This window comes from Mya arenaria, chromosome 6 (genome assembly GCF_026914265.1).
Source record: "Mya arenaria isolate MELC-2E11 chromosome 6, ASM2691426v1".
NCBI lineage: Eukaryota > Metazoa > Mollusca > Bivalvia > Myida > Myidae > Mya > Mya arenaria.
Window position 1 is genome coordinate 25528262 of NC_069127.1, and position 20538 is coordinate 25548799.

General features: G+C 35.6%; 1 long non-coding RNA gene across 1 annotated transcript; it reads left to right on the forward strand.

The window, feature by feature from the left end:
- Nucleotides 1-10261: 10261 nt before the first annotated feature.
- On the forward strand, nt 10262-20180 carry LOC128236413 (uncharacterized). The gene is made up of 4 exons (XR_008261345.1): nt 10262-10555; nt 16531-16637; nt 17954-18030; nt 18491-20180. It is a non-coding gene; the product is annotated as an uncharacterized LOC128236413 (long non-coding RNA).
- Nucleotides 20181-20538: the final 358 nt, after the last annotated feature.

Here is a 20538-nt window from a genome sequence, read left to right on the forward strand (position 1 = left end):
AATTAAAATGAATGAGAATAAAGTACTCAAGCGATGATATGATATGATACATGAGAAACTTGTCTTAAGTTAGGAACTGACTTTGGATGTTTTATGATAACCGACCCTGATATCAACCTTATATTCCACATACCTCCTAAGTGTCTATTATTTCAATCACTTACAACTTCAGTGCGGCGCCATTAAGAACGTTTAAAGATGCACTCTTACTCCCACATAAGATTTACCACAATTAATTATATTGAATCATTATTCCAAAAAGGATGAATAAATGTCGAAAACAATGGTTCTAATGAAGGAACTAACGTCTATCAAGTAATGCAAGTTCTAGACGATCAGATATTAAATTTTATTCAGAACCTTTACATTTAGAACAACTCATGGCCATTCCTATGTGGAACTACATTCTCCAATTTTTTAAATTTACTCGTATAAACCTCTAAGAATGAAAATAAGAAATCATACTTACTGTTTACATCCTTATTCCACCCATTGGCACTATAACGGAAGACGCGTTGGAGCATTTTCAACACATAACAAAATATTATGGCTCCAATGATTACCCGGCAAGTATTAGTTATTCTGAGTAGTTGTAGATGCATATATTACAATTATTAACATGAATTATACAATCTACAGTTATATAAAAGTAGTTTTACTGGCAGGTTTCAAAAGTGTATTCAATGACTAAGCCCATACGAGCATCTGTTTTAACAAGAACAAAAGACATGTGCAGACTAGCATAATCACAAATAAATGTTTAGGCAATAATATTTCATATACATTTTATATTAAACTGGGAGGGGAATAGACACCAGATGATACAACTGCGAGAAAAATTAAAGAAAACAATCATAAATCTAACATAAAATTGATATCATTGTGTACAACGCATTGCACCTTATTTACTGCTGTATCACATCGCTTACAACATATGTATATTTCAAAGTTTTTGCATATTTTTCCAATTCGAAAATTCAATGGGTCTCTCTACCACGTTTATCCCAGTAAATTTATTAATAACGTCGGTATATGTGTCTGTACTAATCACATGCCTCACCTGCTAAATCATTATGCGCTGTTTTAAAAAGAGTCCACTCAGCTGAGACAGGAAAAAATTATTATTTTCATTATGTAAAGTAATATATTATCGGCCTCATACTAGTTCCTTTTGAAAATTCTATTCGTTGTTATAGGAAATACTGTTTGCCAATTTAGGAACAATCCAGTGTCTTGTACACGAAACACATTTAGATGATGCATGAATCCGCAAATCTGCAATCACATACGAAAGGCATTTTAAAGCAATAAGGAAGTAAATAAATAAACTACGGTTTTCCGACGATAAAAATGATATATTTTTAGATATATTGGTAATATTTGGGAGTGGTGTTTCCATTATAAATGAATTTTGCTTATTTTGCATTTTTCTTTTAGCTCCAGCACTATCTATGTACTAAAATGTAAATTACAAGAAGTGTATCTCTAATTTGTATTTGATTAGATTCATAAAAGCATTTAATTACTCTTGGCTGCCTTTTAATGAGAATAATTGTTATCTTAATGATGTGTAGACACGTCCAGTTGCAAATCACGTTGATATTTTTAAGATCATTAATTAGGCAATTAGTCTGTCAGTGAGTTTTTAAGCCGGAATCCGTTAATTGCCTTTAGGTTAATTACTTTTTGCAATCACGATCAAGAAAACCAATGATATTGGAAACAGCTATGAGATACAAATCACAATTTCAACCACATTATACTTTATTTTATCTAATTATTTTGTCCAATCACCGTAGTCTTCATTTATCGATAACGTACTAGTCATGTAATTAGACGACTTAAACCAATGTAAAAACATGTAGTAGCCTACATGACTTTATGCAAGATTGTCGGGAAGAACATAGTAAATATGACTTATTAAAAATACACTAGTTTCAGATCTCAAACGGAAAACGGATTTAATTAACTCTTTGTTCAAATTCCTTGTTAATCATGTGTTTTTGTTTCAGTTTTACATTCTATAATGCATGAACACGCTTGTAAACTTGTTTTGTAACAATGAGTGTATACATAAAATAAGAAAATGTGTACCAATGTTCAAAAGTATGAAACAAAACCAAGAGATAGAACCCATGTTTGTTGTACATTTCTCTAAAGTAACATAGCTTTAGTTTGTATGTAAAGGGATTATTTTCTTTCATGGCAATGTCAACTTCTGAATGGAAATCCAAACATAAAATGAATTCGGTAATTGTCCGCAAGAGATACCGTGGAAAACAAGGTTGTTGCGAGAGAGTTATTTTGGGGAGCAATGTATACGCCATCATGCACAGCCAGTACATCTTATATATTAAAATTAAAACTAGATTTTGAAAATTGGGTTCTATATTAAATCATTTTTGTAGATACGTATGACCGGAGCATGGTCGTCGGTTCACAGACCTCAAGCTGGGTGTGCTCGAGAGATGGCCGTTCGCCGATGTCTCCGGATCATTCTCTGTCCAAGGTATGGTACCCTAAGCATGACAGGCGATCTACAACTTTAGATATTTGTTTCATGGAGATCTGGGCGTTCGCCGATATCTCCTGATCCTTCTCTGTCCAAGGTATGGTACCCTGAGCATGGCAGGCGATCTACAACTTTAGAGATTGGTTTAATGGAGATATGGCCTTTTGCCGATGTCTCCGGATCCTTCTCTGTCCAAGGTATGGTACCCTGAGCATGGTAGTCGATTCACATACCCTTAGCTTGGTTTCCTGAAGATATGGCCCTTTGCCGATATCCTCGTATCCTCCCTCTATCAAAGGTGAGTGTAGCCGTAACATGGTCGCCTATTCACATATCTTAAACTTGGTGCGCTCGAGAGATGGCCGATTGCCGATGTCTCCGGATGCTTCTCTTTCAAAATTAATGTAATGGTAACATGAGCATGGTAGTCGATCCACAAATTCCAGGCTAAGTGTCCTACAGCGATAGCCTTTCGCCGACAACTCGTCTTCAATAAGTAAGTGTTGGCGAAGCATGCTTGACTCTTAATAAGAATTTAGGCTTGGTGTCAAAGACAGATGGCTGTTCAACGATGTCTCCGGTTTCTGCTCGGACAAAGTTTTTAGAGCATAGTCATTTCACGAATCACGAAGTTCTTGTTCACCGTCTTCTCGGGATCCTTCTAAGTTAACGGTGAATGTGACCTAGCATGATCCTTGGTTCACTGATTACAAGCTTGATGTCCTAGACAGGTGGCCTTTCTGTGCTATATCCGGGTCCTTCTCTATCAAAAAGGAGTGTAAGTGGGTCATGGTCGTCCGTTTACAGATCGCAAACGTGTCCTACATAGATTTTAGTTTAAACATATTTATTTTACAACAATTGTGAAACAAGTTATTACAACATTATATTAATCACTCTCGTTGGCACGATTTTACGCGAGAGTGTGGTCTTGTGTTGTGGGGGAAACCGGAGAACCCGGAGGAAACCCACTTGTCCGGCTTGGTGACCACAAACCAAACTCCTACATAGATGGCCGTTCGCCAACAAGTTCTGGTCTGTCTCGGGCAACTAAATGTGAGGTGAACATTGTTAACCTTTTCAAGGACTTGAAGCTCGATGTGTTACAGAAATGCTCGGTCAAAGGTGTTTTCGGAGACATGGATTTCGTTTTTGTGTCCTAAGGCGATGGCCGTTCGCCGACATCCCGATATCCTTCTCAGGTCATAATATGTGGTTGGAGCATGGTTGGACCTACACGTAGATCAAGTGTAATCAGCGGGTCCTTTTCGATCGAAGGGCCGTGACTTCGGAGCATGGTCGTTGTTTAACGATTTTCAAGTTTGTTGTCCTAGAGAGATTGAGGTTTTCAACGTCTCTGAAGTCTTATCGTCCACAGGTAGAAGTGACCGAAGTATTGTCGTCAGATCAAGGAAATTCAATAAAGTGTGCTACAGATAGATTGCCGGTCGCTGACGTCTCCGTAACCTCAGTTAAACGTGTATTTACATAGCTTGAGCATGATCGCCGGTTAATTGATTTGAATTTGCCATTCTATAGAGATGGCCGTTCGCCAAGAGCGACAGTAGAAATAACCTCATTTCTGTATGCTATTTTTGTTAGCCACGGATCAAGAAATAGTCGTAAGGGTCTTTTTAAATGAACATCCTCTTCCTTGGAAGCGCAACAAAAGTTTCTCAGACGTCGACAAACAGCACTTTGTGTAAGACACCATGCTTGTAATCCGTCAACCGCCGAGCATTCCCATTATATGTTGTTCTAACACTCGTCGTTGGTTAGAATTTAAGTGGGGTTTTTTGCTGGTCCTGTATAGAGTTTTTGTTTGTTGTTTGTTTAATGTAATATAATGCACCAGTCATTTGTAACCACGCCCCCCCCCAGGTCCAGGGAATAGCGGGGACTTTGACTTTCGGTCCAGCCAAGCCCGGGCAAAATCTCCGCCCTGCGGGGACGATCTGCTGGTAAAACCGCCGCAAAATGTCCCCGCACCCAAGGGACCATAGATAAGGCCGATTTCCTGCTATATTTGGCGTGAAGACAAAACCACCGCATTCACCCGGCACTGCGGGGCCACCTGGAAGGTAAGAACACGGCCCATTTCCCCGGCTATCCCCGGTATACCCCCGGATCTTGGGGGGGGGGGGGCGTGGTTACAATTGACTGGTGTATAATACCATTTTGTTATACTAAAAAGCGATGTTGTTGACTTAACTGCAGCGCATTGACAGTGTTGCATTCGTCAGTTTCATTTTCATTTTCAATATGGATGCGTTTCCTTCTCGTAAATTTATCTATCTTTATAGATAAAATTCTCTGCAGAAGGTATATATTAGATTTTTTTGTCAAACTGTTTTTGCTCTGGAGAAATATAGATAGATAAATAAAGTATTGTGTAAAATGAAGAGCAATTTATTTTCAGATTCGTTCGAGGTATTTGTGAATGGCGAACTTCTGTATTCTAAACTAGAGACTAAGGAATTTCCGCAGGAATCACAGGTATAACTGCGGCATCCTACATAAAGATGCTGGTAGTTTTTATATTGAATTCACCATAACGGCTATAAGTAATCAGTTTTATACTAATTATTACATGAAAGAATTAACGTTAAGAAGACGAATCAAATAGTGCGTTATGCGGTATTTTAAACTCGTTAAAGGCACATTGTTAGAACCTAATACATTGTTGTATGAAATATCAAAGAATCCGTCAATTTGAAAAAAATGTTAAGAAATGTAAAACGCAAACATGTCGTATTTGATGACTTTTTGAGGAGTGGGTTCATTTTAAAAAGGCAAAAAGTTTTGTTATAGAAGTTTGGGTTCTTTTTAAAATGGCAAATGTTTTGTTATAGATGGTTGGGTTCTTTTTAAAATGGCAAATTTCTTGTTATAGATGTTTGGGTTCTTTTTAAAATGGCAAATGTCTTGTTAGAGATGTTTGGGTTCTTTTTAAAATGGCAAATGTCTTGTTATAGATGTTTGGGTTCTTTTTAAAATGGCAAATGTCTTGTTATAGATGTTTGGGTTCTTTTTTAAATGGCAAATGTCTTGTTATAGATGTTTGGGTTCTTTTTAAAATGGCAAATGTTTTGTAACAGATGTTTGGATTCTTTTTAAAATGGCAAATGTCTTGTTATAGATGTGTGGGTTCTTTTTAAAATGGCAAATGTTTTGTAACAGATGTTTGGGTTCTTTTTAAAATGGCAAATGTCTTGTTATAGATGTTTGGGTTCTTTTTGAAATGACAAATGTCTTGTTATAGATGTTTGGGTTCTTTTTAAAATGGTAAATGTTTTGTTATAGATGTTTGGGTTCTTTTTAAAATGGCAAATGTCTTGTTATAGATGTTTGGGTTCTTTAAAAAATGGCAAATGTTTTGTTATAGATGTTTGGGTTCTTTAAAAAATGGCAAATGTTTTGTTATAGATGTTTGGATTCTTTTTAAAATGGCAAATGTTTTGTAACAGATGTTTGGGTTCTTTTTAAAATGGCAAATGTCTTGTTTTAGATGTTTGGGTTCTTTTTAAAAAAGCAAAATGTTTTGTAATAGATGTTTGGGTTCTTTTGAAAATGGCAAATGTTTTGTTTTAGATGTTTGGGTTCTTTTTAAAAATGGCAAATGTTTTGTAATAGATGTTTGGGTTTTTTTTAAAAAAGCAAAATGTTTTGCTATAGATGTTTGGGTTCTTTTTAAAATGGCAAATGTCTTGTTTTAGATGTTTGGGTTCTCTTTAAAATGGCAAATGTTTTGCTAGAGGTGTATGGGTTCTTTTTAAAAAGGCTAATGTTTTGTTCAAGATGTTTGGGTTCTTTTTAATAAGGCAAAATGTTTCGTTATAGATGTTTGGGCGAATCTACGACAAAGTAAACAAAATACCAGACGACCAGCGCCGTGGATCTTCCACTCTTTGTACACTGTTATAAAACTCTTCATTTCTATGCCACACTTTAGCAAATTTATCCATGCAATTATATACCTGTGGAATAAATGCACCAATCGATGTTTGGCCCAACGGGGGAAGGTGGCATCTACGACCTTCTGGACATTGACAAATTTCGCTGCTCCTGGGTGGGATTTAGACAATTTAATTTGCATTTTGTCTAAATTCCTTGGGTGTGATCATCACCCATCGGGGATCAAAACATTGGGATAAGTGCACCGTCGGATACCCACATGAGACCAATTACATTTCTCTAGATTCATCGGATTGAGTGCAACGGAATGGGTCGTGGGTGCCCGACGACGAAAGTACCTTTATGCAAACATATTCTTAAATAAATCCAAAATTAACTTATAGAGATTGTTTAAATTCTGAAACAAATGCCACATATTAATGTGAGGCCGGCGACCCCTTATATCGGAGTTGACACGTGACATAATATGATTGAACGTTACAAACAGTAAGAGCGAACAATTATTATTATTATTATCTTCTCAAAAATCAGCGAGTATGAAAGCTGGTGTCTGAAAACCGACAGCGGTAGGACCTAGCTTGATGATAAGCTGATTTAAAAAATAAGATAATAATAATGAATTAATGAATTAATTCTCAATCATACATTAGAAAATGTGAAGCAACTATGTACATGCTTGTTCAAATAATTATGTAAACGTGTATTTTTGTATATTACTATGTATGCTATCATCTTGTAATAAAATTGACCCAGGAAATATTTGTTATTGATATAGTGTATGTATTAAACGAACAATGCGGGAAATGGTCGATACCAAATAACAAATCGACCATTTCCGACAAGTTTCGAGATTGAAAAATGTTTCCAGATATTCGAAAATGTTATTCGCCCCTCGGCGATTAACTGAAATATCATAACGCTGTGTAGACCTATTCTATAGCATAAGCAATGTACTGAAATAAATGATTTAGATTCGTGTCAAAATAACGCTTTGGCATAAAAAGACCTTTCACGACATGTAAAATGCCTCTTCTCCTCCCTTTAACATACGAATGTCCCTTGACGGAGGACAATTTTCAGTAAGGACGCCGCCATGATAGACTATTTTTAAGACCCGTATCATTTGTCGTATAATGTCCGAGGTGTTCCGATTGGGTCGACACAGGCAGGGGCATGATTCAGAAATAGGGCGACCTTAATTTCAGTATGTCATAGAATTTATAGAGGTAGAAGCAATATTTACAGCTGTGTACACACAATTCCGAGAGTCTATTGGTTGGAACTAAGGTGTTTGTGACCTGAATTTCAGTATGTCACACAATTCATAGAGGTTGAAACACGTTTTACAGCTAAACATGTATACACACAAATCCGAGAGTCTATTGGTTGGAACTATCTGTAGTTTCATCCCAGCAACTCCTGGTTCATTGAGTCAGGTATCAGAAAACAGCTGCTGTGAGCTTGCGCTCCAACCCGAAGACAACTCCTGGTTGTAACACAGCTACTAATTCCCGGAGCGCATCGAAGTCTCTTCGGCTCAGCTTGCAGGATATGATGCCTCCCGTCAATGTTGGCAGCGACGGATGCATGCGATGCTTCGTAGCACTGCAACACCACCGCTAGGTGTTCCCTCCACACAGAACGCAAAGTCTTTGGCATAAAATATGTTATCATTAAAATGCGTTTATAAATGTGTACGTGCATTAATGAAATAAAATACTAATCAAAAGTGTGTATTGATAACAATCCGGCACAAGTTCAAGAACTGTGTCATCGGGAAAAACATTTTAACAGCTTATATAGCACAAAATATATTTCTAACAATCCATAATTAAATCAGTTAACTTAAGTGCATACAGTAGTTAGTATGCAGTAATAACCTTAAATAAAACTTTAAATTCTGCTAAACTAATAAAGCCGTTCAATATTTATTCGTTCATGCCGATATAACAAACAAAGGGAAATAACTACTACATGGCTTAGATATAACTTCACTGTAGGCAGTGTATTTAAATGCCTATATAATATAACCTGCATTTTCAGCCAATTAAACGGCTAATGGGCCAGTACTTAATCGTCATTCAGCTCATGTTTCTGTAGGCGGAGCTTTAACTTCGTCGCTCTTTAACTATAGGTTTACCCGTTTCTCTCTTTAACATAGGCTATGCGGTAGTGCAGCTCGCAAAATGAGGTATCGTTACATTAGTCTGAAGATATACCAGCTTGATTCGTGTTCAAATGGAGCCTTAGTAATAATCAGGTGTAATGGCCCTGCACATAATCCGCACATAATACAACCGCACCTAATGGCAATTCATGTTATCTAAACTATGAGTTTCCCCAGTGAACCACAGATTAATTACTACTTCTTTTCCGAAATTATGAAATCACATAATTCATAGCCATAACCATAACAACAGGAATAGGCGTGCTTAATACTACTTCATTGTACTGGCGCTATCGATGAGTTAAAGAGCATTGTCAATGTGCTTCCTGTCACACTGTCAGGATTTTTTCTACGAATAGAAAAAAGGCATTCTCATTCATCAGAGGTTCGACAATGCTAAATCTAACGCATAGCTTCATCACTCTGATGTACGAGATTGGTGAAAATGTATCGGGAACAATTCATCCCCTTGGCGCAAGTCAACAACATTCTAGAACCTGATTTTACACATGAATTTATATTTTCTTACATATCTTTGACTGTTTTTTATTATAACAATTGTGATAAAATACATGAAGTGAGTCAAAGGCTTACAAGTGTTTAAAAGGCAATAACAAGATTGAATCAATCATAAAACTGGAATTGGTTAGATTTATCGTTATGTTTCTGTTGAATGTATGTTATAATTAAAGGTAAAACGTATGCATCAACCAAGTAAATGGGCCATAAGTGCCGTAGTCACGTGTCTCATTTCAAGTCAATGCTTACTTGCTTACAATGACCCTGTTACCAGATGATATTTTCTATACTGACCCAGTCTCTGTTTAAATACAGGTTTACCTGATTTTGAAATCAATTACTGCTGGCTGCACTCTCGTTCACCAGTGTGATGATGCTATTTAGATTTTGCATTGCCCCTGATGAATGATAATGGGCTGGCTGCTGACTTAATAAAATTAATATACGGCAGATTTGAAAAATCAACTCTTTCATTTGGACAATTATAATTTCGAAATTTAGATCTTGTGCTTGGTCTTTCGTGTCTTAGTGTGGAGCAAGACGCTTAGCATACGATCAATGTGGTACGACCTTATGTAGTTGACGTGTACTTGCAAGTTGAACATAGAAGTGAAACGGAATCATATTAGAATTCAATACTTTTACATTCGGTTAAAAATCATCCGCCGTTTTCGAACCGCAGTGTTTATATCTGTCCAATCAGTAATGAGTTTAAATCTATCAGTATTATACTTTGCTATCAACTGCTCTATGTTAAATGACTGACTGTCACAAAAATCTAAGGTCTACTTTCATGCTTGTATCTTTTTGACTTATTTTATTATTATTAACTAAACTTAGTCTGGATAATAAAAATTACCGCGTTAATGGCTAACACTGGCAAATCTATGAAATTATACCGTTGGATATAATATTGGTGTAATATTGACAACCAAGTCGATCAATAGAACCAGATGACATATTAAACACATTAGGGTGGTTTGATTCCTGAAAGCCGTTAACATTCGTGCCTGCAGGATCACCACAGTAATCAGCAATAATAACTTCCAACAAACATCCATGTGGAGAATAAGATTACTTCAATATTAAACAAATCTCGTATTATTACATTCTGTAGTTTCGCAAGTTTATTGAGATAACTGGTTCTAACTGGAGATCTATCATAGGAATATTGTAAAAATAAAACCAGATCGGACATACATACAGCAATAAATCGTGGTGAAGTTCAAAATTAGAATTTATTTAATTTTAGTAGACTCATTTTACTGCACAAGGCGCAAAGAATAGGCGGGTTTACCGGCGCGGATTCTATACGTCGCGAACTGCATGAGCTGAGGGCAGTCGGCCGTCCGGACGGCTGGTGGCATGGAAGAGTCTCGGGACGGCTCCACCGCAGCCTCGGACGGTGCAAAGAGGATCTTCATGGTCCACGTAGACTATTGGTATGGTTTAGGATAGTTTTTGGTATTTCTGTATAGCGTATCTTTTCCAAATAAAACATAAGTGTTTATGTTTACGTTCCCTTACTAAGCAAAATCCTAGTGCATACCGACTGCGAGGTAATTTTTAGATTTAGATTTAACCATAAAACTGTCCTTCTTAATTTTGAACGGATCACTGGCGCTTAAGCTAAATTCCAAATTTTGTGGTCGTTTTTGGACAGGGACTTTATATATCATAAAACCAACATTCGTCCAAAATTCGAAATGATGATGACATGTAATGCGTTAATCTAGTCATCAACAATTGTTTGAGTATTACCATTGTCATTGAGTCTAGTACGAACGGTGTCATTGTGATGTACATGTGACTATAAAACGTTTGTTCTGAATGTTGTTGCATTGTCCATTTAATTGAATATCAAAATCATTTTTATTCATTTTCTTTTCACATAATGTATAGCCTGATATATTCATTTTGAATCTTATTTCGTGTGGTTTTATAGTGTGTTTTTTTTTAATTAGTCGATTAAGTTGTTCATATTGTTGTTTTTTTGCTTTAGACGAATGACCATAACGTGTTAGTGTGTCCCTCAAGTATCATTAGTTTAAGCAGTATGACTTATGGTTGACAGTAGTTTGGAAAACCAAATAAGTGCTCATACATCTGTGCTAGTAGATTGGGATTCCAAACTTGAAGAAATAATTTCTCAAAAAACAAAGCGCTAACACGGTACACCAAAGTAGAAATTCCAAACAACACGATAACATGCAAAGGGACATGAAGTGAATGCATCGTAGTATTGTCGAAAGAAGGAAAATGTGTTACCTAATATTAATGACGCTCTGGTGGAACAAAATGGCATACACGCGACTTATTGTTTTAGATGTTTCATTAATTGCATTTCGCACCCCCCCCCCCTGAAAAAAAGAAAAGAAAAAAAAAAAAATATATATAAAAAGAACAATTTCTCATCATAAAATAACAAAAATGAGTCACCATGAGTGGCATTGATGATTGTTCATGGAGAACATGTGGTTATATTTATGTGATGTGTTGTCACGGGATTTTGCTTCATGTTGCTGGATCTCACCTTAATGCGTAGTATCGGGATTTCCAGGGATATGGAGTCTAGTTTTATGTTTTTCTATTTTCGAAATAAGTTATTTTACTTTTTGTAGTAGAAAATGTACAAGATAAAAACATAATTTTTATTTCTAAGGTCATTTTCCTTATTTTATATCGGTTAATGATAGTCAATCCTCTTACGCCGCTTTTATTAATAACTTTTATTATTAAGGGCCTTCCATAATTCAAAAATCGATTGAAGGACCAAAACAAAATGTTTAAAATAATCATTTTTCATGATTTAGTTTAAGGTTCAATATATCCAGCATAAAACATTTACCCGTTGCAGTATGTGTAGCTGTAATTAGGAGTTGAGCAAGTACTACTAAGGAAGATTTTATCAGATTTCTAATTAAAATGTATTGCATCTTTCTTATTTAAAAAGATATCATCAAGAAGTCACAAGACAATGTTGATAAGGTAGTCTGGGACATTTTGACACATAGGCATGTACGTGCATATGCCAGTTTGGATGGTGGTCACCAAGCCGGATACGTTGGTTTTCCCAGGTTCTCCGATTTTCCCCACAACACAAAACCGCACTCACACGCAGCACCGTGCCAACGATAAGTTAAAGTAAACTTCTATACAATCTCTGTAAAATAGATTAAACTAAATGACGTTCATAATAGAACTAATAGTTTCCTTGTTGTTTTTGATTTTTCGTCATGTCGGAACTAGTAAGAGGAGTTAAGCCGTTCAAATAGTTGCGTGCGGATATGTTATTTACTTATATCGCACGCTAATTATATAACTTTGTCTTTGACAAATAAAACAAAACAGTTACATCAACCACTACCGACGAGATTGAAAATAATACCCTCTCTCTGAAGCCCTTGTATCAGTATTTACTCATTCTGGATGTGGGTTCAGTAGGTATTATAATTTGATTTACTAATATTTTATTGCATGATGATACATTTACACAATACATGATAAAGAAACAACACAGAAACAGAAACAGTGCAATGTAACAAAGCTTAAGTTCATGTAAATATGACATGCAAAGGGATCGGGCCATGAGTTTTTCCAACATCAGTTACGGCCCTTTCCCAAGTTAGTATGATCTAACCTGTCCGTTACTTAGGAATTGAAGAGCATTGTAAATATTACACATATTGTCGTGATAGTGTTTCAGGGGACCTTTACCACGGGAACAGGCTGAGTATTACGCAAGAGGTACTCATAAAGTGGATGTTTAAAGGTCTTGATACCGCTTGTGATAAATTGTGTAAAGATGAGTTGTCCTGGTGCTGACTATTAGTTCTGCACTTACGCAAAAAAACTTAAGCGTTTCTAAGTAATGTACATTAAGTGCTTAAATCGGGATTTCCCAGTGGTCTGAGACTAATTTTATCTCATTCTAAAGTTGAAAACCATAATGCTCAAACAAAGTTCACATTTCTAGTGCAATAATTATTATCTTATCTATTTAAAAAAAATCGACCAATCCTCTTAGACCGTTGTTATTAATAGTTCATTTGGTATTCATAAGATTCAATTCCACAAAAAATGGCATAAGGAAGATGGTACCGAAAGAAAAAAAAACACACACACAAATACAAATTGATTAAACTGACAACAAATTAAATTGGAATTTAATATATTTTTGCAAGCACTAAAATACCATAAAATCAATAGTTTCAATCTAAAATTCTATGCATGTAATACTTTTATCAAAACGTTTGGTATATTTCACCTTTAAATGCAATAAGTTTCAAGGTTAAGGCCAATATGTGAATCAATTTTAAAACTAACTACAAACTAGCCTGAACTAATAGAAACACTGTTTAAACAATAATAGTTGAGATACATATTTAAATCATCTTGATCAAATACATATTTATGAGACATTCATATACAATTACATACGTTTACCATATATTAAGAACGATGTGAAAAATATAATTGTTTACATGAATCACACATACAGGTAATTGCTTATATACTATCAATGTCATTGTTTGGTGTAACATTTAGAAGTTCAAAGTAAACTGACCGAGGAGAAATTATTGCATGTATTTCAGCAAGGAGGCATGTTCTTGATTCCATACGTACTATACACGGAACATCAAATAAAAACTATATAAAAGTGTATCACGTGTGATTGGTATAACGAATATGTTCAAACATAAAGATATCGGTGTTTAGTTGTAGCAGCTCATTTCATAATGCAACCTTTCTATCGTCATAAGGTTAAACATATCCATTCTCAATTTAAATGACAATTATTGTTATCTTAATGTTGTGTTGACACATTCATTCGCGAATTGGTAAACTACTTTACCCACCTTAAAAGTAACGTAACATAACATACAGTTTAATCTGATGTAAGCATGTACAGCTTGTTAATTCATTATACATTTTTTTTATAAAATACATGTAAACTTTGACATGAGAGTATATAATACAAAATGTAAGATATTACAAAGGAATGTTAGGCATGTTCAAAAACCAGGCTTGTTAACTGTACTCAGCATTTTGTGTCGAGCGAGACCAGGCGAGGCAATATATTTTATTCATAATCAGAAAAGAAATGCCAGTTGATTTAGTTTTGTTTGATTGAATCAGTCAACACCAGTAAAATACAAATAATTTTAAAAAGATGTAAAACAAATAAACTAACATTTGAATATCTATATACCAATAGACTAGCTTGAATACACGATAAAAGATGCAAAACAAATAAACTAGCATTTGAATATCTATCTACCAATAGACTAGCTTGAATACACGATAAAAGATGCAAAACAAATAAACTAGCATTTGAATATCTTTCTACCAATAGACTAGCTTGAATACACGATAAAAGATGCAAAACAAATAAACTAAAATTTGAATATCTGTCTACCAATAGACTAGCTTGAATACATGATAAAAGATTCAAAACAAATAAACTAACATTTGAATATCTATATACCAATAGACTAGCTTGAATACACGATAAAAGATGCAAAACAAATAAACTAGCATTTGAATATCTTTCTACCAATAGACTAGCTTGAATACACGATAAAAGATGCAAAACAAATAAACTAAAATTTGAATATCTGTCTACCAATAGACTAGCTTGAATACACGATAAAAGATTCAAAACAAATAAACTAACATTTGAATATCTTTCTACCAATAGACTAGCTTGAATACACGATAAAAGATGCAAAACAAATAAACTAGCGTTTGAATATCTATCTACCAATAGACTAGCTTGAATACACGATAAAAGAGACGTTCATGCATAAATAATGTAAATAGACGTTTGAACTAATGAGTACAAATGGAAGATTTACTTTAATAACCATTATTTGTTATAGAAAGAAATGCATGTATCATTGTAGTTAATGCAGATATAAATGTTAGTTTATCCCAGCTGTGTAGAGTGTAGACGCCCTAAATGCATCACAGCTATAATTTTAATGTCGAGTAGCGCTAGCAGATATAAGTGTTTTATTACTGTTTTACTTTGTTTTTGTATTCATATATTTATTTTTAAAACCAACAAGTAGGTCATATTATTTGCACAGCCGCAATATATACTCCACGCAATGCTAACTAGGTCACATGAATACTTTCTGAAAACTGAGTAAGATTGCGCAATTCTTTTGTAAATATCAGTAGTATTTTTGTACTGAATTGATCAAAATTGTTAGATTTATGTGCAATGGAACACATGTCCTCATATGGGTCTCTCTTGTTTCATTAGCTATATCATTGTGTTCCATTATATTCAGAGCTTGTACTCTCTATATGTATAAAATAAGGCCTAGCCTGGCCTGGCCCGAAACAAAATGCTGAGACAGCATGCCAGGCCAGGAACGGCCAGGTTTAAACATGCCCCTTAGTACTCTTAATCCCAAGCCGGAATCCCCCACACTTAAGGTTAATTTTATTTTTATCCTGAAAAACCAGTGATACTGCATTGCAAAAAATACAACTATGATCCTACTGCAATAGCTATCATTAAAGCAGTAGGATGATGATCGTTTAATCTCCTTATATCGCATTTATGAATACCTTACTAGTAATATAAATTCACGAACATGAGCGATACAAGGACATAACTTGCATAATAGCATGTAATAGTTGGGGAAATGACACAATAAATGTGACTCTTAGCATTACCATTTTCTGATTTGGAATGGGAAACTGGTGAAGTTAACCCACTTTTAAAGTGCCTTGTTTATCAGGGATTCTCTGTTTTACGTTCGGAAATGCATGAACACGCGTGTAAACTTGTTTACAGCTAATCTATGTATGACATGAGGAATGAGTGCCAAAGTACAAGGTGACAGAAGTAGGAAAGCCAAGAAAAGATCAAACATGTATATGTAATGTCCAGGGTTAAGTTAATAAGTCACAGGGCGGATCGAACTCGCATGGATGAAGGGAAAACGTTACACAAGAATTGAATAAAAATAAGGCATTTGTTAATGCCATGAACATGATTTTAAGAAATAGCGTTTAATGGAATATAGTCAATAGCATGTGTATAATAACATTTCTCGAAATAAAAAAATGGCCTGGACCAAACCGCCACGAGGAGAATCCAACGCCACCCAACAGAGTTTCAGTTTGTGGTTCCGTTGTAATTATATATAAAACACTATTTCAGTTTGAAGTACCAATGACTGTGGGTTAATGTAAAGGGATTATTTTCTTTCATTACATTCGTCTATTTCTGAATTAATATTTCAAAACTAAAACGAATTCAGGAGTTGTCCGAAAGATATACCCTGAACGATCAGGTTGTTTCTATGCAACCCTTTCTGTGCGAGGTGTTTACATTTCTTATTTCTCTGAATAAAATCTAAATTTTGAAAAGTGCGTCCAGATTTCTTTTCTTTTGTAGATACGTATGACCGGAGCATGGTCGTCGGTTCACGGACCTCAAGCTGGGTGTGCTCGAGAGATGGCCGTTCGCCGATGTCTCCGGTTCCTTTTCTGTCCAAGGCAAAGGTAACCTGTGCATAATTATTTGTTAGTTCACGTATTACAAGCTTGATGTCCTTCAGATGTTGGCAATTTGGCGTTCGCCGACGACTCCGGATCCTTCTCTGTCCAAGGCAAAGGTAACCTGGACATATTTGTTAGTTCACGTATTACAAGCTTGGTGTCCTTCAGAAATTGCCGTAAACCGATGTCTCCGGACTCTTCTCCGTCAAAGGTAATGGTAACTTGAGCATAGTTGTCGGTTCTCGTATTACAAACGCGTTGTCCTAAAGATATGGCCGTTCGCCGATGCCTCTGGATCCTTCTCTGTCAAAGGTAATGGTACCCTAAGCATAGTTGTCGGTTCACGTATTACAAACTTGGTGTCCTAGAGGTATTGCCGTTCGCCGATGCCTCTGGATTTTTCTCTGTCAAAGTTAATGGTAACCTAAGCATAGTTGTCGGCTCACGTACTGGGTGTACAAGCGATATGGCCGTCCGTCAATATCCCGTGATCCTTCTCCGTAATAGGTAAGTGTGATCGGAACATGGTTGTCGGTTTATGGATCTCAAACGGCCTTTCGCCGGTGTCACCAGATCCTTCTCCGTTAAAGGTAAGAGTGACCTGGAACATGGGCGTCGGTTTACGGGTTGAAGGTTTTGTGCCCTAGAGAGATGGCCGTCCGCCGATGTCTCCAGATCCTTCTCGGTTAAAAGTAAGGGTGACCTGGAACATGGGCGTCGATGTATAGGTTGAAGGTTTTGTGCCCTAGAGAGATGGCCGTCCGCCGATGTCTCCAGATCCTTCTTGGTTAAAGGTAAGAGTGACCTGGAGCATGGGCGTCGGTTTATGGATCTCAAACTTGGTGTCTTAGAATGATGGCGGTTCGCTAATTTATCCGGATCTTTGTGAGAAATCAGATGAGGTACCAGACTTGGGGTCAAGGTTAATGGTGCATGCACACCCTCCTACTCTGAAACGAAATTATTTTGGCTCAATAAGTTGTCTGTGAGTCTTAGACCCCCCCCCCCCCTGCTTGGTAGAGTTTTTGTGTAAATATGTATGCCATTAAGTTATAACTTTCTACAATTCTACTTACAAATCACATTTGCAAAGACCATGGTTGATGTCCCGGGTAAGAACTAAGTTGAGATGTGTTCCTTCGTGCTCGTTTGCTAAAGCATTGTATATGTTTTTCAATGTCCATATTAGATGTTAATAAGATTTAATTTAAGTTCTGCAATAGCTACATATTGATTGAAAGATATCACTTTAAGTAATTATCAAGCTGTAACAAGAAATAAATATATATATAAGGCAGAACACATGTTCTTTTTTTCAGATTCGTTCGAGATATTTGTGAATGGCGAACTTCTGTATTCTAAACTAGAGACTAAAGAATTTCCCCAAGAAACACTGGTATGACTGCGGGTCTTACATATAGATTATTTTAGTGATTCTTTTAAACTTGTATTTCATTAAGCCCAAATTATTGCATGTAGGAAAAACAAAGCAAGTAAAACTCTCAACAGCTATCATCATTATAAAATGCATAATTACGTGTTCTAAAAACGTTTATCAAGATACAAGTGTATTTCTATAACATTGAAAAAATATCAAAAAGAAATTGCACACGAGAATGCAAACAGGAAAATGATAAATAACAATGACTCATAAGTTAAATATAGATTTACGAAAAACCATTTTGAGCGATACGGTATAGGATTACCAAAGACACCTTGTCAATTTTTCGAATGCTATTTTAAGCATTTGTAATGCAAATATATTATGTCCTGCTTCATGGACATATATTGTGATGAGCTAAAAATAGAACATATTTTTCTCCTAGGTTTCGTTGAATAAATGTGTTTTGTTACAGATGCTAAGACGAATCCACGACAAAGTCAAGAAGAGACAAGTCGAAAAGCCGCGCGGATCATCTTCCTTTTGTACACTATTGTAAAACTGTTTATTTGAAGTGGCATGTTTCCACATTTTATTAAATGAATCCATGCATGCAAATATATACATGTAGGATAAATGCACCTATCAATGTTTGGCCTAACTGGGACGGGTAGGGACACATTTACATAGGATACTTTAGACATTGAGTGATTCTCGACGGATGTTTTTTAAGACCCGTTGACTTGAACTGCCACTCGGGAGATAGTCTTGGCCGTCTGTTTCCTAAAGGGTATTTGATACTGGGAGCAAATCCAATCCCAGGGATTTTGACAAATTTCTTTGCTCAATGGGTGGGTAAGCAATGCCAAAGCGATGTTGTAGAATCAGGCGGCGTTGGTGCTAATTAGCTGTGTCAGTGTACTTCACAAGGCCACATTATTAGAAAATATTAAATTTAGCTACGTGGTCACAAATTCCACAGTTATCAAAATATCGCTATTTTTTTCTGTACATAAATCATGTGCTTTTTAGTTTTGATCACTAAAAACATAGAGGATAATTGTTTGTTTCAGTGTAAGATCGTAATATATTTCACCGAGTGAGCACCAATATTTATATAAAAAAATAATTCGCTGTTGGTGTTCTTTTAGACACAGTGAAACATCAATATTTCAGTGATAAATCTCTTTAAACCACCCGGAAAGCATATAATAAAATAAGTTGAACATGAATATGCATTAAAATTAAAAAAAAGTATCAACCTACAATGTGCACCTTTAAGCAACAGTATCTAAACCGTGAACTCATGAAGTACACTGACGAAGATAATTGACCGTGAACTCATGAAGTACACTGACGAAGATAATTGACCGTGAACTCATGAAGTACACTGACGAAGATAATTGACCGTGAACTCATGAAGTACACTGACGAAGATAATTGACCGTGAACTCATGAAGTACACTGACGAAGATAATTAACTCCAAAGCCACCAGATTTTACAGCTTCGCGGAATAGTACGCATGAACCTTTAGCAAACTGTTCAAATTAAATATTAAGTATAAATTGATATTTTCACACGTCCATGGGCGACCTGTTATGTAAGTTATATGGCCGCGAAAGGTTTATGCATTGCGTATACTATAGAATAGAATTAATTAAAGTAAATAAAAAATGTTCTTAGCTCTATCGGTCAACTTGACATATTAAAAATGAAACATTTTATTTAACCCTTAAAAATATTTTTCAATAAATCTATTCAATTTCATACTCTTTCAATCAGCTATGATTCGAACTCTCTATTCAGTTCAACTTATTTCAAAGCATTTATTTGCTATAGATTCCTAGAGAACATATTTTCAGGTTGTGAAAACCCCGTGGTTGATATCACGCCCCAGGAGTGACAAAACATTGATAGGTGTAAAAGTATATTTTCGTAAAATACCCATGTGTGACCCATTTCGTTACTCTCCTTACGTGAAATTAAGTGTAACGGTATGGGTCCATGAGGTCTGTCGTGCGCTTCTGACGATAAAAGTAACTGCGCATTCAAGAACATACTGATTCTAATGAGAACTCTTTATAAATAATTTATTTCTAAATAATGCCACCTGTTAAGGGGAGTTACCCCCTCTACATCACAGTTGTCTTGATATGATATATAATATGAGTGAACAACATGCACTTTCAGAAAGGTTCCGTTTCTTGCACAGTTATAAGTCCACATCTTTTCTTATAAAAATATCAGCAAGTATGATGGCTGGTGTCTTAAAACCGACAGTGGTAGGACCTGGCTTGACGAATAGCTGATTTTTTAAATCAAAACATCAAAGATCTAATAATGTTAATGAATGAATTTTCAATCATGCATTATACAATTTGTAACATAAATGAACATATATATGTTGTATGTGTACACTATATTGTATTTGACGCGAATGTAAAATAGTAATAAAAATGGATTCAGGAAATCCTTGTTATTGTTTTAGTTAATATATGGCACCTCCCGATTTATATTGTATG